Genomic DNA, 26,798 nt, shown 5'->3' with positions numbered 1-26,798 from the left:
AGTGCTTTTGATTCGTCCTACCCTTGATCTCTGCTCTGTCTGGACAAGCTTGTGTTCCTCATCAGCAAACTCAAGCCCCTAGCAGCAACAATAACAGATGATCTGTTGAATAATCATATTAAGTGATCAGAAAATTGTAAAACTGAAGAGTGAAAGCCTCAGATAACATAGAAATTAAGTGTAATATGTGTTGATCTCCTGAGCTGAGTGCCAGGGATGACCACCACCTTTATGGGGGTGCATACTGAGCCCAGTGCACAAGCTATGGGCATAACCCTTGTGAGCAGAAGTGCTGTGATATACCCACCAGGGGTTTGATGCTGGGTCATATGTATTTCTTTTTGGAGCTGGGAGCAGGGTGGAGTTGGGTTGGAGCAAGGGGATTTTGTTTGCAGCCCTAGATAGCCCTGCAAAGTTTATTCTGACATGCTGGGTAACTCTGGAGACATTACTGTTGTATGTGTTAGAAGCCAAGGTGTAGAACTGTTGATATTATTTTAACCATTACAAGTATCTAGGAGGATATTCTCCTAGTATTTGGACTGCTTGCCCTAGTATTTCAAAATCCCTTTTCCAAAGCAGGAAGATAGCATTAACATCCATGCAGTATTATTTTCAAACATTCTACACTGTACGTGTACTTCTGAAATACGAAAAATATATTTCTAACAAAGACATACAGATGATTGTATATGTGAAAACAGATTATTTATAGTAATAAACTGCAAGGAAATGTCTGACTCTGTATTGATATTAACTTTAAGATATTCCACTATAAATAAAGTCTGTGGTGATTAACATTATTCAGTGTTCATCCAATTAGGCTGAAGATAGGCTGATCCAATTAGGCTGACTTGTTCATTTGAGTTTAAGAGCTCTGTGTTCCCTAATATTTTTTGTTAATGACACTGAAGTCCTTAATTTATTTCAGTTTGGGATCTGAAGACACAGTTATTTTAAGACCCAGTTCTAATAAATATTTAATTAACATCTATATCTACAGCAACATAAAAGTTAATTTGAATAAACATCATGAATATAACTACTCAACAACCACTAAGTCATTGAGTTCCAAGGTTTTCCAGAAGATTCAAAATTAGATCATCAGATAGAGTTATCTCTAGCTTTACTATTAAGGATTCATCAGTTTGGATGTAGGTTTAGAATCATGTCTGCTTATTTGAAGGTAGATTTATACTACTTCAGATAACTGTGAAATGTCTGTTCATTATTATATTCAGTGTATGCTTACTTGCATCTGCTCACTGGTATGGCAAGTGAAGTCTTACTTTAACTGACTCTATTTTCAGGAGTAGATACTTTGTTTTGTTATTTTTCTGACTGGTGACAGTTAATGAATCACTGAAAATAATATTATCAGTATATCCACAATTGCCAAAAAGGCATAGAATTCATTATAGAAACAATTAATCACAAGATACAGACAGAAATTTAGCTGAAACTTAAAGATGGTGTGTTAGGAAGTGAGTAAGAAGCCTAAAGGAAGGGGTTGAGGAGTATCAAGTAGAAGAAGTGAGTGTCACTGAAACTGAAATAATAGATAAATGTGTGTTACAAAGTGTTTCTATCATGACATAAATTATTAAATGGTCCACGGGTGTACAGAAACCCCAGAAATATGCAAGCAAACAGGACATTTTTCCAATGTTTATCTAGTTTATTACAAGTTACTGCACATCATGACTGTCAAGTATACCTACATTCTGGGCTAAGTTCTACTGAGGACTAAGCTTGTTTTTTAAGGCATCTGTCCTGTGCTGCTATGCTAGTCTATTTCAGGCTAGGGGCACTTGGGCATTGATAACAGATGGGCTTAGTCCCCTTGACAAAAAGCACTCATACCTCTTTGGTACCTTCCATTGAGTCTTGATATCAATAATGCCCTTTGTTGCACTTACAGTGAGTGACCTCACACCTTGGTAATAGAAATTAAGAGAAAGGTGGCATGCTTACACATTATGTATAATTGCTTTGTTGTTAGTTATGCCAACCATAGCACAAGGAGTCAGGAGCTGGGGGCATCGGTTGTAGTACAAAACTGATACAAACTACAGCTACCATGATATGTTCTTCATCCCAGAACAGCAGATTTCACCATGCACTGGGACCTACAAGGAGATATTGGTAATATGCATGGACACAAGCACTCAGAACTGCAACACATCTGAACATCCAAAAGATGTAATTGATTCTAATGTACAGTGAGAGTATACCCATAAGAAGATTCAAGGGTGACTTAACATTCTTTTGTAACTAAATGATATGGAACCCTATTAGAAAAAAAACCATCAGAGAAGTAGCACATACAGTGCCATGGTACTAGCTTCTGAATGTCAGTGTTTTACAGGCTGGTTCAGCACAGCTTGTTACAATTGGCTTGGGGAACCCAAGGACTCACACCCTGGGAAAGGGGAAGGGGGAAAGGGAAAAAGAAAAATGGAGATGGGCCTAAAAACAAAACAGTGGCAATGATCTGAGAAGGAAAACTAATTTACCAAATAAGATATCGGAATGCAAAATAACACAATATAATTGGAATTGAAGCTAATAAATAAAATTAAATTAAAGAGAGAGTGTGTCTGAAAACTGAAGACCTTACCCTAAATGCTGAAGGCTGGACAGCTAGCGAGCACCCACTGCTGGGTCAATCCAAAAGGAAAGAGACTGCATCTTGTGACATGCAAACAATTTTGCAAATCTGAGCAGAAAATGGAAAAACGCAAAGCAATGCGAAGTCCTCTGGGGTACATAGTTCTTCTCTTCTGAGTCAGATGTACCCACAGCTATTGATGGTCCATGGAGCTGGAGCATTGACTCTTTTATTCCCAGTGCACTACATGATGTTATGATATGGAACACCAATAACAAAAATCATAAAACCATGACACTGAATGATTGACCTTGTTCTGCTTTATTTATTATATTACATTTGCTGAATTCAACTCTGAGCATTTGATATCCACTAACTTTTACTTTTCCTAGTCTTAATATTTAACTTTGCACCTATCCTCATTATATGAACTCCTACGAGCACATTTCTAGACTTGAAATTGGACTTGCTGTTTGAGGAGCAACTATTTCTCAAGCGACATTATCCCATTGGCTTTCATGCTGTTGGAAACCATAATTACTAATACATAGAGGAAACAACAACAAAAAAAACTCAAACAGATTAAATATAAAAAAAACAAATTCCAGAAAAATACATCTAAAGATCACTGGCTTTAAAAAACAGCAGAAAGCAATGTGGGAAAAGCCTTTCAGTCAACATAGAAGCTCTGTAGTCAGAAGTTCCATAATAAAATAAAATAGGAAGATCTCTTTCAAAAGGATAGAGACAATAAATCATTAGACAAAAAATAAATTGGGAAAGTTGCGTTCGCAGTGTAACGGGGCAATAATAATAATAATATTAAAAAATGAACTCTGAAAAAAGGAGATAAGAAAAAGCAGAAAGAAAAATTCCTGTTCTTCACACCAGAACTTATTCTGAACAGATTTCACAGAATCACAGAGTTGTAGGGGTTGGAAAGGACCTCTAGAGATCATTGAGATAATAATGTCTTGTAATGCTGAATTAGTGAATGATTCTCACTGTACCACCAGTCATGTTGTATAACAGTGCATTGCTACAATGCTAGCAGACAACTGCTTTTAAAAAATCTAAATGTCATGCTATAGCTGAAATCACCTAGCTATGTGATTCTGTATCTCCGAAATACAATAGTGCAGTGTATCTGAAATAGATTATTTATTTAGTAGGTATCAGTTTAGTCAGCATACTAACCAAGTGATCTGGCTTACATTTCCTACCAGTTACTGCTCTGCTTTGATGTAACAGTTCAGTATTTTAATCAAGCAGCCTTTAACATGTTTAATTGGGCTGCTATTTTATATGACATCATGATTGTCTCTCATTTCCCTGAGAACTGTTTCTTGCCAGTTTCTTACTCAGAGACAGCACTTTATTTTCTTATACATTTGAGGTAACTTTGTTTTCCTTAAAGATAGTGGGTTTTTTGGTCACTGAAGCGTTAATGCTTACTCATAATACATTCATAGTAACTGTATGAATTATGTTGTTTAGGCACCAAAGTCACACTGTGGTGGGTATTCTAAGAAAGCAAGTAAACTTCACATGTCTTTTCATGCTGAGATGGCATCTGGAAAGTCAGATGTAGTGTGATCTGAAAGAAGAAAAACCAAGTAACTTCATAGCTTTACAGATGTAGCTTTACCAGATATTTCCATAGAGTCCTTCACAGTACTCATGAGTTACTAGGGAAAAAGAATGGAGATTACTTTGAAAATGTCAATATTTAATATTGCAATATCAATATCAAACAACAAGACTATTGAAGAAATAGATGACGTAAAAGAATTGGCAAAAAAAAAAGTTTGAAAGTCATTAAAAATATTTTAAGTTGTATGTAATACAGGAGAGTACAAGGAGAATTTTGCATTTGTCTTGCATGTAGTGAAGACAATTAGCAGCATCTAATATTTAATTGCAAAGCAGTGCTGAACCACCTCTTGTTGTATCAACTGCATCCAACCAGAATGCACCACTTGGTCTGGTTCTTCACAAAGACACCAAACTTTGTATACTTAGTTTACAGTCAGATCAGCTTGAAGTTCTAGGGTAATGAAATTGTAAGACTCCCTCTTGGAGTATCTGGATGGGAATCTGAAACACAAGAGATAGAGAGATCATTTTAATTGTCTGAATTTCAAACAACGATCTTGGCTGCAGATCAAGTGCTAATACAATATATACTTATACGGTATGGACAAAGGCTACTCGGTGTCTCCTGAACTGGGAAGCTGAAAAGTGAAAAATTAAATGAAGATGTCTGATCACCATTTCAACAAGGATCTAGGTTTTGACTGATGGATATTCAAATTACCTAATATATAAAGGAAATGAAATGATTTCTGTGCTGTTCTTTTGTTGAGTAGTTTGGTTGTGCTTATTTTTCTTTTTTCTTTCCAGATTATTTTAATTGCTGCATCAGTAATCAAAAGCCCAAAAGGTTTTTCTTGGATTGTGGTCCTATCTTATTTATGATACAGATTGACTGGTAAATCTAAAATGATAACACCAAACTTTTCATAATTTCACCCAAATAATTTCAGTCTCGCTGTAACAGAACATGCTTGTATTGATTCTGATCTGCAAGTCTCATGGACTTGCAATAATGAATCAGTAATTACTAATAAGGTCTTTTTGTTTGTTTGTTAGGCTTTTTATTGTTTATAATTCTGGAATCTTACATAACATATTGCTTATACAAATTGTCATAGATGTGTTGCCTTTTCTAGGAGTTAATGGTCTGCGGATCCAGCCCCGCTAGGGTCTGCGCAACCGACCCACCCGGCTGGGGCCAAATGACTGCTCTTCACACCAATGTGGTGAGCAGCAAATGGCGTTTATTGTTAGCAACAGCGTCCTTATATAAGTTAGGGTAGCGCATGCGCATTACTACTCCTAAGTGACGCAGCATTCTACTTTCTAAAACTTTCTGGAAGCAACTCAGCAAAAGTGGGGAAGTGTCTTTTCTCACGATATCTTGCTCATTGCCTGTAACAAGATGCTGTAATTCCACTTATCCTAATTTTATACGCAATTCTTCATATAGAAATGGTTGTCAGAATAACACTGAAAACTAGGACACATTCAGTGCAGACAACATATCCATTTTACAGATCTTAAAGTCTCTTAAAAAGTCTGATTAACCTGAACATGCATAGTGATTTTTTTTTTTTTCGGGTCTGTGGTGTTCATTTTGCTAACATCACAATGACACTGGGCAGGGCTTGTGGCCTACCATTCTACCACCTGCATGTTTGGAGGTTAATGCCGAGAAGAATTCATTATGTCGGTAAATAGGTCCCTGTGCAATAGCACATACATAGTATTGATGTAAACATAACAGAACTCTTGGAATGATGAGCGATCATAAAACTCTATAATCACCCTAAAGAAAGTTGTTTTTCTCTTAACCAGTAACTGACTCATTGCACAAACGCCTCCACTGAACAACTGTTCCTTAAAGACTTGAATATAAACATGTCTTTCTTCCCCTCTTCAAGACCTCAAAGAAGAATATGTCTGAGCACATTCTGTTGCTGAGGGACTTGATCACACACTGCTGGCAAGACACCATTGGATTTATCAGTGCTCAGATCTCTGATGTGACATATAATTCTAATTTATTTATTTATTTATTTTTACAAATCAGCAAGATACATCTGTAAGGGAACTGTGAAGATAGAGTCCAGTAATATTTTGAAAGTTTACTCTGCCTGTGTATTGATGGGTAAACTGGAGCAGATAAATCAATAACAGATCCCCAGCTAAGCACCTTATCTGACATTTAAGCAATTATTTTACTGCTAGCTTCCATTTCATACACCAGAAATCCTAGGAATTCTATCCTTTTTAATTTTGTCTCAGTGCCAGAACTCAAAATAGGCTTATGTTGTCATCCATGTTGACAAGCAATTTCTTCCTAAGTGAAAACTGTCTAAGTATTTCCCTATAAATAGACTGACTGCATGACTGGGCCTCTGGTGGCATCCACCAAAGAGTTTAATTGTTAATCTCCCTCAGATTCTTTGACTCTCCAACAGCTGCTTTGCTGTGGCTGAACCAGGTGTCCCCAGAAATACTGTCGATTGTTATGCCTAGTAGCATGAAGGGGATTTCTATCAGATGCATGTTGCAGATATACTTGAGTTTTTGTATCTGATCCGTACATCTTTTCTCTATATCTGCCTGCCTGTTTCCCTATTTCAGACTCTTTCATGGTTCTGATTATTGTTTCTAAACTTTTCTATGGGATGAACTGCTGACATGATTTATCAAGTTAGTAGGCCATTTTTGCATGGGGACTTACTATCACTTCAGCTTGATGGTTTTTCTGTGTATCTCTATAGATTTCTCTATTTCTTACTCTTTCTTCTTTTCATTATTGAAGCATCAGTTTATTCTGATATACTGTATCATCCTGAGCTTGCTTTAATTACTAGACATGATGGCCCATGACCTCAGTGGGATTCCCCGATGAACATTTGTCCTTAGTTAAGCAAGATCTAGCTGTCAGGTCTTAGTGTATAAAAACTAGAGAAAATGAAATGTTTGTAAGAGAACATCTATTCCAAGAAATTTACTTAAAACAATCATACAGCACAGTAGGTGGAACACTTGTTCATTTTGCAACAAACTCTAGCAATACATGTGAAAACAGAATAGAGACAGGATTATCAACAAAGGCTTTAATGTAGGTCAGATGTCAGTCAAAGAGCCTTGGGATGACACATCTCTAGTACTATCTGCCTGTAGTCTACAGTGCATGGAGCCAGAGGGAAGCATCCACATGATGACAGCAGAATGTTCTATGTACTGTTCAGTAAAAAAGACTGTTTGTTGCCTGTTTTATTGAAGGGCAGGGAAAACACATTGCAGTCTCCTCGGATGGGAAGGGATCGTGAAAGAATAAAGATGGCAGACATCATAGCATAAACTTATTTCAATAATGAGATAGTACAACTCTGTTTCCTCCTCAGTAGAGCATTAAAAGAAGGGAAGGAGTTAGAAAAAAAAATGTTTTACTATTGGTCTTAATATTCCACATAGAAATGCTTCAGAAGCCAGTAAGTTCATTTTCTTCATCCAAATTTCTATAATTTGAATAACACTGCACTGTGTGCACTGTAGAAATAGGTTATTTTCTAAAAGTTGTTTTGCAATAGAGGCAACATTCCATGGGAATTTACTGCTTAAAATAAACATGCACATGAGTTTAACAACACATAGTATATCTGCAAAATCCCTCTTGATTTGGATAAATTTATCAAAAGACTACCCAGAAAAATATTCAAACTGAATCCTAAGTCAAGATAATTCTCCTGCTTTTGTGTTTGTTTATAAGAATTTTTTATATTGGGTATACTAGTATTAATAATACTACTAATATTTGTAACAGTATATGCATTTTGCAAAAAGTTGTGTATTTTTTCTTTGTCAATTCAGATCATGGCAGCATAAATCAAATTCTTGTTTTGTCATATGGCATTTCTGTTTCACATAGGCATCAAAATAAAAGTGTCTGGAAAAAAGAAGAAAGTATATTTTTTTCAGGTGTGGACTAAATCAAGTAAAGGAGAAACTCTCCCATAGTGCACTTCTTGCCTCCTAACTTACTTCGTGCAAGCTGACACAAATTCTATGTGCATAAGGCTAGAAGTTGCACAGACTTAGGAAAAATCCACCTCCCCTTCTGTGAACTTCAAATTTAGTCTTAATATTCCCTGACTGTAGGCTTTTCCTTTACCTAATTCATGACTGCATAGAATTGAGTTTATCAAATGTCTTACTTTAATTTTATTTTTCTTCCTCCTGTGTATTTGTATAAATGGTCTTCAGAATGTTCTAGTGAAGAAAACCTGATCAGCTTGATCAAAACTGTTCGTTTTTCATTTACTCACTTCTGAATCTCAGTACAACTTTCCTCATCAGCTGCAATGTATTGTGGAAGGTGGTGGACAGAACTGTTCTTCTGTTGGAGTGCTATACATCTTTGCCAGCTGCATGCACTTAAAATATTTTTGAATCTTTTATAGAGTCTCAAATTCAAGTCACTGCAAAATGCAGAATTAAAGAATCATCACTTTCTATTTGATACTTAAGCATGACGATTGGAGTGTTAATGAATACAACTTCAGAACTTCACTTTAATGAAATAAAATTAGCTATGTACAAGGGCTGAGGAATTTTTTTTAATTAGCTAAATCTCTGTTAAAAATTGTATGGACACCTTTGATTTTCCCTCAGAGTAGTGTCCCTCAGACAGAAGATGCATTTTGTATATGAAAAGTATCTGTTGATGTATAGCAATGAATACCTATTTTTTTCTAACAATTTCTCTCATCCTAGCATTTTTTGTCCTACATTATACTCTCCCTTTTAGATGGATGGTAATAATAGGTCTGTACTAAGTTTGAAATACTGCATATCCAATAATAGAGTATGTGGTATACAACAGGGAAGATAATACATAAACTTTCATCATACAGCAATAGTGAGTTTAGAAAACAACATCAAAACCACGTTCAATTATACAGACACTATGGTTAATCTTTCCTGCTATAGAATATTTCAACAGAAAAAGAAAGCAATAAATAATTAAATTCTGGCAATGATTTCAAACATTACATGTAATGTAATTAATTTGGTTAATAAAGATAAATAATAGGAAGTATGATAATGGGGTATAGGTAAGCACATTTTTGAAAGGCGCTAATAAGCTTTTCACCTATACTCATAGCAATCGGCACAGATCACAAATTTTGTCACCCCGAGTTCTAGTAGATATAATAGCAGTCCTTCCAATTAAAATTTCAAATTTAAAGAAAGCAGAAAATTCTCAGTTATATTCTATTTTTATAAAGTTACAGAGTAAGCACAAAGATTTCCTTCTTTGTTAAGATGTCGCTACCCTCAGCTTTATTCCTACTGATAAAACAAAAAATCTGTTTCATGTCATATGAGTATTGCACAGTGAAATTTCAACAGTTTTTCTTTGTGACTTTGTTTTTTTTGTTTGTTTTGTTTTATAAATGGCCCTCTTTTGTTTGCTGGATTTCAACAGAAATGCTTTAAAAGCAACAATCTCCACACAAGCAATGAAGCCTGTTTATCATAGAGTAAGAAAAACTGCCCTTGGAATATCAAAATATTCTTTTCTTAAAAAAAAAAAAAAGAACAAGTTCTGAAACTGGAGATGTTTAAACAGTCATGTAGTAGCACCATTATATTAAAAAATACCAAAGCAAAATTCAATTCCAGAATAAAAGCAGAATTTTATTTTTATGAATTATGGAAAAAATAATTTCTCAGCCTGTCCTCACAAGGAAGTTGGTCCAGCCCTCTATCTTCATGGCCCTCCTCTGAACCTGCTCCAACAGCTCAATAACCTTTTTGTGGTGGAGGCCCCAGAACTGGAGAATCACCTCCCTTGATCTGCTGGTCACACTTCTCTTGGTGCAACCTAGTACACAGTTGGCTTTCTGTGCTGCAAGCACACACTCCCAGCTCATCAGTCTATATCTGTGCTTGGGATTGCCCCAATCCAGGTGCAGAACCTTGCACTTGGCCTTGTTCAACTTCATGAGGATGGCATAGGACCACCTCCCAAGCCTTTCCACATCCCTCTGGATGGCATCCCTTCCCTCTAGTGTGTCAACTGCACCACCCAGCTTGGAAAGATCTGAAAACTTGCTGAGAGTGCAATAGAACTCATCATCTATGTCATCTACAAACACGTGAAATAGCATTAGTACCAGCACTGATTCCTAAGAATTACCACTCGTCATCAGTTCCCACATGGGTGATGAGCTGTTGACTGCAACTCTCTGAGTGCAATCATCCAGCCAATTCCTTATCCAGTGAGAGGTCCATCAAATCCATTTTTCCCTGGTTTGGTGACAGGATATCATGCAGGACAAATTCTTCAGATGGTCTTGAACCTGATCTTCACTTGCAGTGGGCAGATATTCCTTCTTCCAGTTCATACCTTTGCTTTCTGAAACTTAAGTGGTGTGGCAAGAGCCCCTGTTGGTGAAGAATAAATTTAAAAAACCAATGAGCACCTCAGCTTTCTCTGTATCCCTTGTGACCAGGTCTCCAGTTTCCCTCTGGAAACCACCCACATCTTCCTTAGCTTCTCTCTTATCACTGAAATACATGTAGAATTTCTTCTTGTTCCTTTTTATATCCCTGGCTAGATTTAATTCTACCTAGAATATGAGTTTCTATAAAGAAAAACAAATCTACTGAACTTACATAAAAGAATACTGAAGAATCAACAAGAAAGAAGAATATATGATACAGGCTTTTTCCTCAAGTGATAAGCATTTGATATGCTTGGTTTATCCAAGTGGAGATTTCAGATTATAACCGATTTCCAGCATTCTGCTCTGATCTCTGATTAACAGTGATTTTTGTTCTCTACTGCCTCATGGTTGTAAACATGTTCTGCACTTAATGTTCGGAGATTTTGACTTCTGAACATAACAGTATTGAATCTTCCCTCAAAGATTTCATAAATAAAAGAGGGAACTTGCAACCCAGTTTTAAGCAGGATACCATAATGATATGTTTAACCTTGGCATTAATCTTTTTTTTTTTTTAATGGAAATCAAATGCCTTTAAAAACAAATGCAGTCTGATTCAGGAAACACATTTCCTTTGTTCTGAATTTATGGGAGTCAATTACCTTAGTCTAATACAATTTGGAAGGACACCTGAATGAATCATTGTTCACATAAGTGCTTTGGTAGTGTTTCAGATACTAAATGCAGCCAGCAAAGAATACTATAACTTTATTCAGAAAGAAACTGCTCAGAGCAGTTGCATTTGCATCACAGTACCTAGTATGAAGTGGCTAATCAGGGATAGTATCAAATGCTATCTAAATATAAAAGCTCACAAAATTGCAACTTCTGATTTGTGATAAAGGAGAAGAGATTTTTTTTCTGGAAATGAAGAAAGAAAGAGACAGTTGTCCTTCCATAAACTGCATACCAAGCCAGAATTCACATTTGAGTTGATAACCAGAAGAATAGTGTCATGGAAGCAAAAAGACTAAAGTGGCTGACAGCAGTAAGGCAACATGTTAGGTTTGTGTTGACACAAGTTAAAGACAAGAACTGTTTGGTTGTCTGTCATGTTCACCAATCAGGCTTTGTGGCAGCAGCTAAGTGCCTGCTGGCACCAGATTCCACTTTCAATAACTGATGCTGAAGGTAGGACTAAAGGTAAGACACTTAGATTCTGGGGTGAGCGTATGTTCTTTTATCTGGATAAAAGCCACCTGGGTGTCAGAGAGACAAGCCCCTGGAATAGACGTTACCTAGAACTCATTTGATACATTTCAGGAAGAGAAGTTCTCACAATGAGTATAAGAGCTGAAAAATAAAATAGGAAACTGAGAAAGTGGAATTATCTTATTGCTTCGCTAAATGATATTCAACTTTCCTCCATCTGATTCATTTTTTCCACAGATTGTAAGGCATCTAACCATGACAGTCCCGCTTATTTAATGTATCCAGAGAACTGATAACATTACTGCAAAGTAGAGCTAAATAATTTTTCCTCAAGTCGTCTCTGTTAATATAAGAGCTCAAATTTTCAGGGAAAAAAAATCCTTATTTTAATTCTGCTAGCAAGTGGTACACAGTACAGCTCTCTGTGAAAATATTGAAGATACTTTCCTTCTGAAGGAATTGAGATAAAGGGCAACTACTCTGTTTTTTAGTGACATCTGAAAGCTTGAATTCAAACTTCTTTGGTCCTTCTGAAGCCCTGGTGAATCACCAAGGGATGGCACACAGATAAAAACTGTCAATAATAGTGCTATAAATGTCAACATTTCCAGAAACAGATCTACAAATCCACATTCTATAATTCTACATTGTGGAATACAGAGTTGCCTAATGATGTTTTTAGGGATTTGATTTAGTTGTTTAGTGGGTTGAGATGGTGTTAGGAGGCTGGTTGGACTAGCTGATCTTGTAGGTCCTTTCCAACCTAATGCACCTATAAACCTATGAACCTATGATGAGAGAAGTGCAAAAGTGTATAGAAGAGCTCATATAATGGAATACCTTTAATAAGAAAGTGAACGAGGCAAAAGGAGGTAAATATTTTGTCTGCCATTAAATCATTATTGATAATTAAGATTTGTATGCTTCTCAGTTTTTGTTAATAGTTATATTACATATTAATAATATGTAAATAAGAAATTTTAGAAATCACCTTAAAATGTGTCTTTAATTGTGCTAGATATTTATTTCCATAAGGGGATCTATGCTCTTTTAGGCAAGATAAAGGTTTTGGATGTGCCTATGAAAGCCCATCCATTTTTATGCTCAGTAATACTGAAGCATTGCTGAAAAAAGAAACTGTAAACGTGACTTGCTGGACTAAAATCAGATAGTAAATAGTGACAGAACAACTTTTTAACATAGGCGAAATTATCTTATGATCACAGGTTAATATAGTCATTCAGAACAGAAGAGTACTCAGGAGGTATCTAATTTCTCACTTGCTGAAAGCAGCATCAGCCATGAGGTCAGACCAGAAAGATAAATTAATTCATCACATATTCCTGCAGCTATTGCATTTCACAGAACCATAGAATGGCTTGAGTTGTTCAGTTGTTCAGTGGTAACCTCCTCCACAGGGCATTTGCCACCATCAAGGAGTGAGTGTAGAGATAGAGCACTAACCACCCCTCTTGTTCAGCAGTGCCTGAAGCGAGCTGGACGGCCTTTGCTTCTGCAAATTGGCTCAATTCCCCCTTTCTTTCAGTAGCTTCTGAAGTTTGTCGTGTAGGACTCCAGACAGCAACCTTCCACCTCCCACAAAAATGGAAAAATGGATTTTTAGAGGGATTTGCATTACTTTCTTCCCTTTCTCAAAAACTTTTGCTGTTGATTGCACAATGATTAGTCAATGTATTTCAGGTGTTCAGGAACTTCCTGCTGTTCCAGTGCACCCTGGATCAGTCCATGACGAATGGCAGGGCTGTGTCTCTACCACTGGGGCAGTTCATTCCAGGTGTAATGGATACCTCTCCAAGTAAAACCAAACTGAGCCTTGCACTCTGCTGCCAGAGTTCAGACTGAGAAAACTGCACTGGCAGTGTCATTCATGGCATTATCACTTGGATGTTTCTTACTCCAGTTAATATTGAAGTTCTGCAATGTATGGCACAGCAGTGCTTAGCAGTGGTGTGATTTCATTCAGGCCATGGTAGCTCGCTGTTTTCCCCCCTCTCCACTGGACCTTTGCACTCATCATATGGAACTACTGAAGGGTGAATGAGTCCTGTTGATTACTTCTTGGTTTTCCAGTCGGTGAATCAGCTGATGAATGGGAATTAAGGAGAACTGGATGACCTGATACTGCTGCTGGTGCACCACTGTAGCAGCAATTTGGACCTGCTGTTCTGTTCTTAGCAATCCCACAACAGAGGGGTTCTATGAGAGACCAGGCAAGGTAGACAGTTGCTTAATGTCCTCCATTTCCAGGGGAACTATACTGAAAGCCCACTGATACCTTTTTGGATCCTTGAAGTACCATCTCCTGAGATACTCTACACTGAGGATGCACACAGCCTCTGGACCAGTTGCAGTGGTGTGCTTTTGCCACTCATTTCTGGTTAGGCTCACTTCAGCCTCCAATGTACGTAACTCTTTGAATCCTCCTATCACTCCAGGTTTTGCCTGGAGAATCATAAAATCAAAGAATCACCAAGGTTGAAAAAGACCTACAAGATTATCCAGTCCAACTGTTCACCTACCACCAATAGTTATCTCTAAACCACGTCCTTCAACACAGTGTCTAAACATTCCACAAACACCTCCAGGGTCAGTGACTCTACCATCTCCCTGGGCAGCCAATTCCAGTTTTCTTTCAGAAAAGTAGTATTCCTAACTTCCAGCCTGAATCTCCCCTGACGCAACTTGAGGCCATTCCCTCTACTCCTGTCACTAGTAACATGAGAGAAGAGGCCGACCCCCAGCTCACTACAGCCTCCTTTCAGGTAGTTACAGAGTCCAATTAGGTCTTCCCTGGGCCTCCTCTTCTTCAGTTTCAAAAATCACATCTCCTTCAGTCGTTCTTCATAAGTCCTCTGCTTCAGATCCCTTACCAGCTCAGTTGCCCTTCTATGGATAATTCACCAGCAACCACCAGAACCTTATATTTCTATGGTTCTCATGTGTCAAGCCATTGAATCCACATAGTCCAATGAACTCAGTAGTCCCTTTCCTCCATTTGGCTGAAGGCAGTGCACTTCTAGCTCTGGTTATTATATTCATCACTCATTTCTCATGTATGAGAACCAGAAGGCTCATTGTCAGTATCAGAGAGAAGATTAAACCATCTTATGGATGAGCTGCCTGTTGGAAACTGAGGCTGCTATTTTCCTGGAAGGACCCCTTCTTATGACGATTTTCCTTCGCAACTCACTTACCTGTGCCTGTAGGGCTGACGTGGGTTTTCCATCCCACTTCCTCATATCTTCTCTGTGGTCATGCAAGTCCAGGCTACTGGCCCCAGCATCACAAGTGCTCACTTGCTGACAAATGTAATATTTTCATAATCTCACCGCTCAGCCTACTTAGGAGACTCTTAGGAGTTGAGAGGATTCTGTCTCTCTATCCTCTTCCAGTTTTTTAAAGGCTCCGCTCCAATCCACCCTTTTCTTCTTCTCTGAACTTATAAGGTTTTCTCTCTGCTACGTGATCTGACTGTCACAGACATTTTTCATCTTGCTTATAGAGGTAACTGATACAGCAGTATGATTCTCTGTCTGAACTGTGGGGCTTGTTACAAGAATCGGTGATCACAGGGCTGGTTGTAAGTGTTGTGACACCTGCAGAGCCCATCAGAACTGTTACAGTAACTGCATAATCTGTCAAAATTGTCAGAGGAACTGCAAGATTCATTGCAAGAGCTGGAGCAGCCACAGGGCCTCTTGTGAGTGTTGGAGCAGCTGTAGGATCCATTGTGAGAACTGGAGTGACCACAGGGCTTGACACAGGAGTTGGAGCAACCATAGGGCCTGCTGTAGTAGTGTGAGTGACCACAGAACCTGACACAAGAGTTGGAGCAACTGCAGGGCTCATTGAAAGGTCTGGTGTGACCATAGGACTCATCACAGTGTTTGGAGCAGCCACAGGGCTCATTACAGGATCTGGAGACCTGTCACAAAAGTAGGAGTAATCACAGGGCTTGTCACAGGAGTTGGAGAGACAACAGGGCTGTGCCTCACTTGAAAAGAATTTTATTTTTTTTCTTGTCACAATACTTGGAACAGAAACAGGACTCATAGCAGGAGCAAGCACTGGGCTCATCGTAAGGGATGGAGTGACATCAGGGTCTTTTGCAAAGCTCCCAGCAACTGCAGGACCTGTTGCAGAAACTGGAGCTGCTGGCAGGGCCTAACACAAGAGGTGGAGGGTCCGTTGCATTGTCACTGGATCCAGAAGTATTCTCTTCCTCTTGAGGATGCTGAATAATGTTGAACAGAGCTCAGCAGGCATAGGCCAGGCCCCAGCATGCTGCAATGATTTGTGCCTCTTTAGGATTGCCAGGGTGACAGCAGACCTTTTCCAAATATGCTACTAGATTTCAGGATTCTGCAGTTTTCCAGAAGTGAGGTTACAAACCACTGGGGGTGCCTACTGCTCCAGATCATCCCACATTCATTGCCATTCATAGCTAACCCACTGCAGCGCAGACCTCAGGATAATATTCTTAAGTAACTCTTTTATCTTAAGCATAACCTGAAACACATTCATGACACATAGCAATATGAGCACCCTGGTTTGAATATTCCCCAGATACTCAAAATTCTCAAGATCTGTTCTACATAGATCTTGAGCTCTATGGAGAGAGCTCCTTTTTCTACATTTCATCATAGAAGGTCACTGGATTGGACAGCACTCGCTGAAGCCAAATCGCTTGCTGAACTCAGATCACCTCCTCATCTTACTTGTGCCTTAACATATATTTCAAAAGGATCTAAGGATCTGTTCCATGATCTTCACAGGCACAGACGTGAGGCTTACTGGCCTGTAGTTCCCCAGGTCTTCTTTTTAATCTTTCTTTAAAAAGGGAGTGATGCATGCCTTTCTCCAGTCATCAGGGACTTCAATGACTTTTCAAATGTGTTGGATAGTGACTTGACAACCACATCAGCCACTTCCTTCAGGACCCTGAGATGCATGACATTGGGCCACATAGCTATATTGCCAACTTTGGCATACAGATTATTTCTGTTTTTACTGAAATAAATAAGTGAATGTGAGTATGATTCATCCAAAAGTTCAGCAAATTTTGTTTACAAGAATGCAGAGCCAAGTAAGAGAATGATAATTAAAAACACAGATATACACAAAAGGACAAGTAGAGAAAGGAATACTTAAGAATATACTAGGTGGCAAATAATTCACATACTAAATAAAAATAAAAAAGCAGCAAATGGAAGACAGAGCACATTCTATGTTCACTCTGTCACTTTGCTTGCAGACAAGAATTCTAGTGCTATGTTCCGGCAATATCCACAGGGCATTGCCAGTTCTGTTTGCCTTGTCAAAGCCCCACTGTTCTTGTTAGTTCTACTTCTTTAATACCAGGCCCTGCCTGTGGGCAGTGAGTCATCTGAGTGTATGGTTCATTGCACTGCAGAAGTCCAAAGCAAGGAAGCCACAGCCACCAGCTGGCATACTTTATCAGGAGGCAGTAGGCATAAACAAACACACCTTATTTCGTGGCTCCTAAATTTAGTATCTATCATTTATTATTCCTTCTGTGCTTCATTTCAGGCTTGCAGGTTTGGTACAAAATTTTAATTATAGATTTTCTGAATCAAGGAATCTAGTTTTAAAGTGTTTTCTGTGACTTCCATATTTTTTAAATCTAGCAGCAGTCTCCAGGAATTCTAAATTGCAACAGTAGTGTGTTGAGAAAAAGGAAACAAGAACACTCCAATTCAGAGCTTAAAAGCAAAATATTCTGTTTCACATTATGGTTTTCGTTTATTACTGCCTTTGAAAATTGCTTCAGATCCTGCTGTTTGATTACAGTTATTTAGAGATGTGAACTTCTCAGTGTATGTCTGTGTTTCCAGTCAATTTGTAATAAGGCTGTGAATAATTTTTGTATGTAAAATAATCCTTACAAATAACTGGAAACTATCACCAACAACTAACTATTCTAATTGGAAAGATTTGATCTTTGCAAACAAAATAGGACCTGACTGGAATAAGACTTTTAACCAAACAACACTAGATCATATATATGCAGGGCTTATTTCCATCCTGCAGCTGGAAACATTCTGTTCATCTGTCACTATTGCTACTGTATGAGCAACCAATAGATGTGAGTCCTAGATGCTCTCAAATGTCATTTCTCCTTCATACCAAATTGCCTGAAATGTCAACGCTGCCAATTTCCCATGTATTTTCTCTGATGCTGATGGCAGGTAGAAATGAATGCACACAAAATATAAGCTAAGGATAATCACTGCATGTTTCTAGGATAATTAGTTAAATTTTATCGAGATCTGCACTTCTGATGGTCAATTGTGGCATTCATGAGAATGATTAGTGTAAGTTCCAAAATTATTTTGTTTTCTACACTGTTTCTGCTTCAGGCTAATAATTGCTAGGATACAAATCTCATTATTTCTCAGCATTTTGCAATAGCATGCTGTGTATTTTCTAATTCTTTCTGGATTTGCTATAATCAGATTCATTGAATGGAAAGACTCTCCTAATGTCTATCAGATCATTTTATATCCACAGAAGATTTTCTGCAAAGTCTGTTTTCATCTCAGTTATTCAGAAAATGATTTAATTTTGATGGCATCTGGCTTTGTATCTATAGAAAGTTATCTGTAAACTTCTTACTTTTTAAATTAATATCAGAAAATAGGAATATTGTTTTGGCAACATCACACTGAAAATAAATGTCAACATGTGATAAACAAAATTATGCAGAATTTGGTCAAGGAAGCTATCATTTTTCACTCACCCATTCATCTTTTTGTACTGGTTTTGTAGTACTCTGTCAGACAGCAATTTAAAGCTACTTCAGTTATATAAGCTACAGTGTGTACTGCCCACAGTGCAAAAATACTTTCAAAAACTTAAAATACTATGGATAGTTAGATTACAAGCTGTCTTTCAGTAAATCTATGCAGTTTCCTTTCTGTTGGCATCCATGAGGGATACAATAAATTTCTTCCATGCTAGATCATTAAGTAATTAATTAATTTAAATTGGAGGCTCCAGTAAATCTTAATGTGTGGGGTTTTATTTGTGTATTTATCTTCTTGCACAATGAACAACAGTGTTTATAAGGCAAATCACCAGCTCCTCAGCAGACCCACTTGTCTTTCATTTCATTACTTTCATTCTCCAGTAGTATTTGGCAGGGTTCCTGGGTGAAAATAAGAAGTATCATTTCATTGTATTAGCAGATGTTCTCCTCAGAAAACTTTCATTCTTTGCTGAGTGACTCTTAGCTGAAATTTTTATCTAGTTACTGCATTCTGCTTTTCAGTACTGAGTTGCCTTGTGTAAATAAAAGATTCACTGTTGACAATTGTCCTTGAATTGGTGAAGTAGCAAGTTCTATACAACAAATATGATACAATATCCCATCTCTTCACTCCATATTTTGAGAAGTGTGGATGTGTTTGAAGTTGTTAGGATAACGTTCTGGAGGCTGGAGGTCTATGAAGTGAGCCTGCAGCACATGTGAAGCATGTGCTGGTCCATAGTTTGAAGAGGCCTCATCTCCACTCGAGATTTTTGTTGGCCAGAAATAGCACAGATTGGCTTTTGTTTGATGAAGAACAGACACCTGAACTAGGCCTGAATTAAAACATTTGATGTCCCTACTGACCTACAGCCAGTAAATGTGCCCATACCCATTCTTTTCTCTCCTCTGAAGCTATTTTTGTCTTTGCTGAAATGTCTTTCAGATCAAAAGCTTAGGCTCTCAGCCAGGAACATGCCCAGTAACATTGCTGGCAGTTGTTAGGTCTGCCTGAAAGATTGGATTAGAACTATAAACTGCTAATATCATGAATAATTAACCATATCTGTAATTGCCAATTTCTTCATATTTCCATAGATAGCCATATCCACAGCTAGATGTTGATTACACTGTCCTCGGGCTTGATGGATGTGAGCCAGTGCCAGTCCAGATGCTGCACAGCTTAATGTGCAGGCTAATAATCAGGGCATATTTCCTGACAGACTTCAGCCGACCATTTACTTTGGAGAATGAGCAGAGAGCCTGAAAATTGTTTTCACCAGTTCTACAGAGTTTCTTTAACAATGGAAGAAGAAATAAAGACAATTACATCGTTTAAGACACATTACTGAAGTACTGGTAAAGCCCAGGGTCTACCTTGATGACAGTATGTGAAGTGCTTCCAGAGTTGAGAGACTAAGCCAAGTAAAGAAACTCTGAATTTTAAGTCTGGAGCCAAATCAGAATTTTTCACTGGAGAAAATTCAAATCAGACAGAAATTGGGCCTATATTAAAGTCTCTTCTCAGGACAGCACCTTACTAGGCTATAGAGAGAGATGTTTGTCTTTTGTTGGGTATTACCACAATCTCTTCTGTAGGTAAATGTGATCTTAGTAGCTTAGTTTGTCCTTGCTAAAAGCCAACCACACAATAGCTCAGATGGGAACCATATATATATGGTAAATGCAATACTGAGTCTGGTTAACAAGGTCTTGCTGTGAGTTGGAATAGATTAATTTTGAAATATAGAACTCAAGCTAAGAGAGATCATTGAAGAAACTTGTGTCAAGTGGGAACAAGTTCATGTCTACGTGGAAATATTTCTGTTCTGTAAACCACTGGGTGCTTTGGCTCACCCAAGACGAATGAAGAGCAAAGAGTAGCCTGGGAAATAAGCAGGATGAGTTGGTAACTGTGTTGCACTTGGAAAGTTATGACGTTTTTGCTATCACGGAAACATGGTGGGATGACTCCCATAACTGGAATACTGCTACTGAGGGGTGTCAGCTCTTCAGAAGGGATAGGCAAGGTAAGAAGGGTGGGGGAGTTGCCCTCTATGTTAAAGAGTGGATAGATTTTGAAGAGCTGTGTCTGAGAAACAGCCACAATAAGGTCGAGAGCTTGTGGGTAAAAGTCAAGGATTGGTTCAGTAAAGGGTATCTAGTGGTTGGGGTATGCTACAGGCCACCTGATCAAGAGGAGCTTGTTGATGGGGTCTTTTTACTCCAGCTGCAAGAAGTGTCCTACATGTGGGCTATTGTCCTGATGGGGGATTTCAATCTCCTGGATGTCTGCTGGGATAATGGCATGGCGGGTGGCAGACAATCCAGGAGATTCCTGGAGTCTGCCGAGGACAACTTCCTGGTCCAGGTAAAAGATGGACCAGCCCGAGGTGAAGCCCTACTGGACCTTGTCCTTATAAATGTGGAGGAGAGCATTAGAGAGGTTAAGACTGGAGGCAGCCTGGGCTGTAGCGACCATGTCTTGGTGGAGTTTGTGATCTGGAGGAGCCCTGTGCTTCAGGAGAGCGAACTTCCGACTGCTTAAAGAACTGCTGAGTGGGATCCCCTGGGAAATTGTCCTTAAGGGCATGGGTGCAGAACACAGCCGGCAGCTCTTTAAGGACACCCTTTTGAGAGTGCAGCAGCTCTCCATACCCCAGCAGAAAAAGCTGAGCAGGAGAGGCAGGCAACCATTGCATCTGTGCAAGGACCTGCAGCTTAAACTGAGGGAAAAGAGGGAAATGTACAGGAAGTGGAAGCAGGGTTGTGTAGCCTGGGAGGAATACAGGGCTGTTGTCCACATGTGTAGAGATAGGATTAGGAAAGCTGAGGTGCAGATGGAGCTGAACTTGGTGAGGGATGTGAAAGATAACGAGAAGGGGTTCTACAGGTAGGAGGAGACAGGCCAAGGAGAGTGTTCCCCACCCTGATGAAAGATAATGGAAAGCTGGCTTCTTCAGACGTAGAAAAAGCTGAGGTGCTCAATGAATGCTTTGCCTCTTCACAGGTGGTCAGACTTCTCATGTCTGCCAGGACACAAGAGGGGGTGAAGGTGTGTGGAGTGGTTTCTGTCCCACTGTAATGGTGGAACAAGTCCGAGCCCTCCTCATGAAATTGAACGTGTATAAGTCTATGGGACCAGATGACATCTATCCTAGGGTTCTGAAGGAGATGGCTGATGTGGCTGCTGAGCCACTCTCCATCATATTTGAAAAATCCTGACTGTCTGGTAAAGTCCCTGGAAACAGGAAAAAGGGAAATATTACTCCCATTTTTAAGAAAGGGAGAAAGGAAGACCCAGGGAACTACAGGATGGTGAGCCTCACCTCTGTGCCTGGGAAGATCATGGAGCAGATCCTCCTAGAAGCTATGCTAAGGCACATATGAGACAAAGAAGTGATTCGAGACAGCCATTATGGCTTCACCAAGGGCAGATCTTGCCTGACCAATCTGGTGGCCTTCTGTGATGGAGTGACGTCTTCGGTGGATGGGGGAAGAGCAATGGATGCCATCAACCTGGACTTCTACAAGGCCTTTGATATGGTCCCTCACCACATTCTTCTCTCTAAATAGGAGAGGTGTGGATCTGAAGGATGGACTATTCGATCAATTAGGATATGGCTGGCTGGATACAGACAAAGGGTTGTGATTAATGGTTCTGTGTCAGGGTGGAGGCTGGTCATGAGCGGTGTCCCTCAGGGGTCAGTCTCAGGGCTGGTGCTCTTCAACATCTTCATCAATAACATAGACAATGGCACTGAATGCACCATCAGCAAGTTTGCGGATGATACCAAGCTGAGTGGTACAGTTGATACATTGGAAGGAAGGGAAGCCATCCAGACAGACCTGGACAGGCTGGAGAAATGGGACCATGAAAACCTAATGAGGTTCAATAATGCCAAGTGCAGGGTGCTGCACTTGGATTGGGAGAACTCCAGGTATTTATACGAACTGGGGGAAGAACTCCTTGACAGCAGCCCAGAGGAGAAGGACTTGGGGGTCCTGGTGGATGAGAAGCTGGACATGAGCTGGCAGTGCGCACTCGCAGCCCGGAAAGCCAACTGTGTTCTAGGCTGCATTGAAAAAAGGGTCACCAGCAGGTAGAGGGAGGTAATTGTCCCCCTCTACTCAGCTCTTGTGAGGCCCCATCTGGAGTACTGTGTGCAGGCCTGAGGGCCCCAGTACAGGAAGGGCATGGAGAAGAGAAGGTTCCAGGGAGACCTTACTGTGGTCTTCCAGTACTTGAAGGGAGCATATAAACAGGAGAGGAAACGCCTGTTTACAAGTGTGGATAGTGATAGGACAGGAGGTCTTTTATGGTCTTTAGGGGTGACATTGTGGTGGGGGTCTGTTATAGACTGCCTAGTCAGGATGAAGAAATAGACGAGGTGTTCTATAAACAACTCATAGATGTTGCACGATGGCCAGCACTTGTTCTCATGGGGGACTTCAACTTCCCTGACATATGCTGGAAATATAATACTGCGCAGAGGAAGCAGTCCTTGAGATTTCTAGAATGTGTGGATGATTGCTTCCTGACACAGCTGGTGCAAGAGCCTACCAGGGGAGATGCCTTGCTAGACCTGCTCTTCACTAACAGGGAAGGACTAGTAGGAGATGTGAAGGTTGGAGATTGTCTTGGCCAGAGTGACCATGAAATGGTGGAGTTTGCTATTCTTGGTGACGTCAAGAGGGTGACTAGCAAAACTGCTACCTTGGACTTCCGGAGGGCAGACTTTGACCTGTTCAGGACTCTTGTTGCAAGGGACCCTTGGGACTCGCTCCTGAGGGGTAAAGGGGTCCAGGAAGCCTGGATGCTCCCCAAGATAGAAATCTTAAAGGCACAGGAGCAGGCTGTCCCGGAGTCCTGTAAGTCGAGCCGGAGGAGAAAAAGACCAATGTGGATGAACCGGGATCTTTTGTTGAGACTCCGAGAGAAAAGAAGAGTCTATGTCCTCTGGAAGATGGGTCAGGCTACTTGGGGTGACTACAGAGAACTGGCCAAGATCTGCAGGCAGAAAGTTAGAAATGCTAAAGCCCAGCTTGAACTTAGACTGGCTACTGCTGTAAAGGAGAACAGGAAATCCTTTTACAAATATATTAACAGCAAGAGAAAAACGAAGGAAAATTTCTCTCCTTTACTTGATGAGGCAGGGAATGTAACCACAGATGATAAGGAAAAGGCTGGGGTTCTCAATGCCTTCTTCACATCTGTCTTTAATAGACAGAGCAGTTGTCCACGTTGTCCAGGGTACTTGCCCTGACCTGGAAGTCCGGGACGGGGTGCATAATGCACCCCTGGTGATCCAAGCAGAGATGGTCAGAGACCTGCTCCTCCATCTGAACTGCCACAAGTCCATGGGACCAGATGGGATCCACCCAAGGGTGCTGAGGGAGCTAGCAGAGGTGATTGCCGAGCCACTTTCTGCCATCTATCAGAATTCCTGGTTATCTGAAGAGGTCCCACAAGATTGGAGGCTTGCCAATGTGACTCCCATCTACAAGAAAGGCCATAAGGAAGACCCGGGGAACTACAGACCTGTCAGCCTGACCTCGATATCAGGGAAAGTTATGGAGCAGATGATCTTGAGGGAGATCACACGGCACGTGCATGGCAATAAGGGGATCAGACCCAGCCAGCACGGGTTCACAAAAGGCAGGTCGTGCTTGTCCAACCTTATCTCCTTCTATGATTGGGTGACCAGACAGGTAGTTGAGGGAAAGGCTGTTGATGTAGTCTACCTGGACTTCAGCAATGCCTTCAATACGGTCTCCCACAGTATTCTCCTGGGGAAACTGGCAGCCCGTGGTATGGACAGGTTCACTCTTCTCTGGGTGATGAACTGTCTGGAGGGCCGTGCCCAGCATGTAGTGGTTAATGGAGTTAAGTCCAGCTAGTGTCCTGTTACGAGTGGTGTTCCCCAAGGGTCAGTTTTGGGGCCCATCTTGTTTAATATTTTTATTGATGAACTAGACGAGGGGATTGAGTGTACCCTCAGTAAGTTTGCAGATGACACCAAGTTGGGAGGATGTGTCAATCTGCCAGAGGGTAGGGAGGCCCTTCAGAGGGATTTGGATAGGTGAATAGCTGGGCTGAGCTCAATGGGATGAGATTCAATAAGACCAAGTGCCGGGTCCTGCACTTTGGCCACAATAACCCCATGCAATGCTATAGGCTTGGGGCAGAATGGCTTGAAGAATGTAGAGAGGAAAAGGACCTGGGGGTGTTGGTTGATGCTCGGCTTAACATGAGCTGGCAGTGTGCCCAGGTGGCCAAGAAGGCCAACAGCATCCTGGCCTGTATTAGAAATAGTGTAGCCAGCAGGAGCAGGGAGGTGATCCTCCCCCTGTACACAGCTCTGGTGCGGCCGCACCTCGAGTACTGTGTTCAGTTTTGGGCCCCTCACTACAAGAAGGACACTGAGGCCCTGGAGCGTGTTCAGAGAAGGGCAACAAAACTGGTGAGAGGTCTGGAGCACAAGTCTTATGAGGAGCAGCTGAGGGAGCTGGGATTGTTTAGTCTGGAGAAAAGGAGGCTCAGAGGAGACCTTATTGCACTCTACCACTTCCTGAAGGGGGGTTGTGGTGAGGAGGGGGTGGGCCTCTTCTCCCTGATAAATAATGACAGGACATGAGGGAATGGCCACAAGTTGCGCCGGGGAAGATTTAGATTAGATTTGAGGAAACATTTTTTTTCTGAAAGAGTGGTCAGGCACTGGAATGGCCTGCCTAGGGAGGTGGTTGAGGCACCATTCCCAACGCTGTTCAAGAAGCGTTTAGATGAGGTGTTAAGGGATTTGATTTAGTAGTTGGGTAGGGATGGTGATAGGAGGATGGTTGGACTAGATGATCTTGTAGTTTCTTTCCAACCTAATGAACCTATGAACCTATGAACAGTGATGCCTTAGCATTAATATGCAAGCATGAGTTAAGTTATTCAACTAGAGAATTTAGCCCAGCATACAACTGTCTGATCAGCATTTTTTTCCTCCATATTTCTTGTTGTTTCCAATATTTGGTTTAGAAAAAAATCAGTGAGAAAACTTGGAACAATTTCCAACCTAATGAACTCCAACATAATGAACCTATGAACCTATAAGAGGGAATGGTTTTAAACTGAGACAGGGGAAGTTTAGGTTAGAGATTAGGAGGAGTTTTTTCACACACAGGGTGGTGAGGCACTGGAACAGTTTGCCCATGGAGGTCGTGTAGGCATTCAAGGCCAGGCTGGATGTGGCTCTGGGCAGCCTTGTCTAGTTGCTGGTGGCTCTGCATATGGTGGGGGGGTTGAAACTAGATAATCATTACAGTCCTTCTCAACCCAGACCATTCTATGATTCTGATTCTGTGAAGACCTGAGAAAGATTTGATTACTTGATTTCTAAACAGTAATTTTAAAGAACTGTTCTATGTGTGTTCAAAAGATTTGTTAGTGTAGTTGCTCTTTTGAGGAATTAGAACAATGAATTCTTAAAAATTCAAGTATAACTGAACTATCATCTTCCAGGCAGTTCCAGTTGTTTTCTGAGTGCTGAGAGAAGCTGGGATCTAAGAACATACAAGTTAGTTTTAAATTATTTAAGAATTTAGTCCTGAAAAGCACTGTAAGTAATTAATTAGTCAAAGTCACCTCTGACAGCAGTGAACTGAGTTTATGCTATAGAGCAACATCAGAGACAGATCACTTTTCTTCAGGGTAAATAATTAGGATTTGTTATACAGTATTTCGGCAGTGAGATGCTGGTGAAGATAGTGCTTCCTATGTTAAATCTTATACGAGGAGTTAAGTATTATTTTTAATATAATACATTCATAGAAACATTAAGGTTGGATAAGGCCTCTAAGATCATCTAGTACAATTATCCACCTACTAGTATTATTGCCCACTCAACCATGTGCCACAACCAACATCAGTTCCACATCTGCACATTTCTTGAACACCTTCTGGGACGTTAATGCCACCACTTTCCTGGGCAGCCTGTTCCAATACTTCACCACTCTTTTGGAGAAGAATTTTTTCCTAATATCCAATCTGTACCTCCCCTCTCATGCTATTGCTGTTACCCAGGAGAAGAGGCTGACCCCACCTCACCGCGACCTCCATACAGGTAGCTGTAGAGAGCCATAAGGACTCTCCTGAGTCTCCTCCAAACCA

Source organism: Cyrtonyx montezumae, unplaced genomic scaffold, assembly GCF_038088225.1.
Source record: "Cyrtonyx montezumae isolate F1298 unplaced genomic scaffold, pur_monq_1.0 scaffold_30, whole genome shotgun sequence".
NCBI classification, from domain to species: domain Eukaryota; kingdom Metazoa; phylum Chordata; class Aves; order Galliformes; family Odontophoridae; genus Cyrtonyx; species Cyrtonyx montezumae.
Note: the sequence above shows the minus strand (reverse complement) of the source record.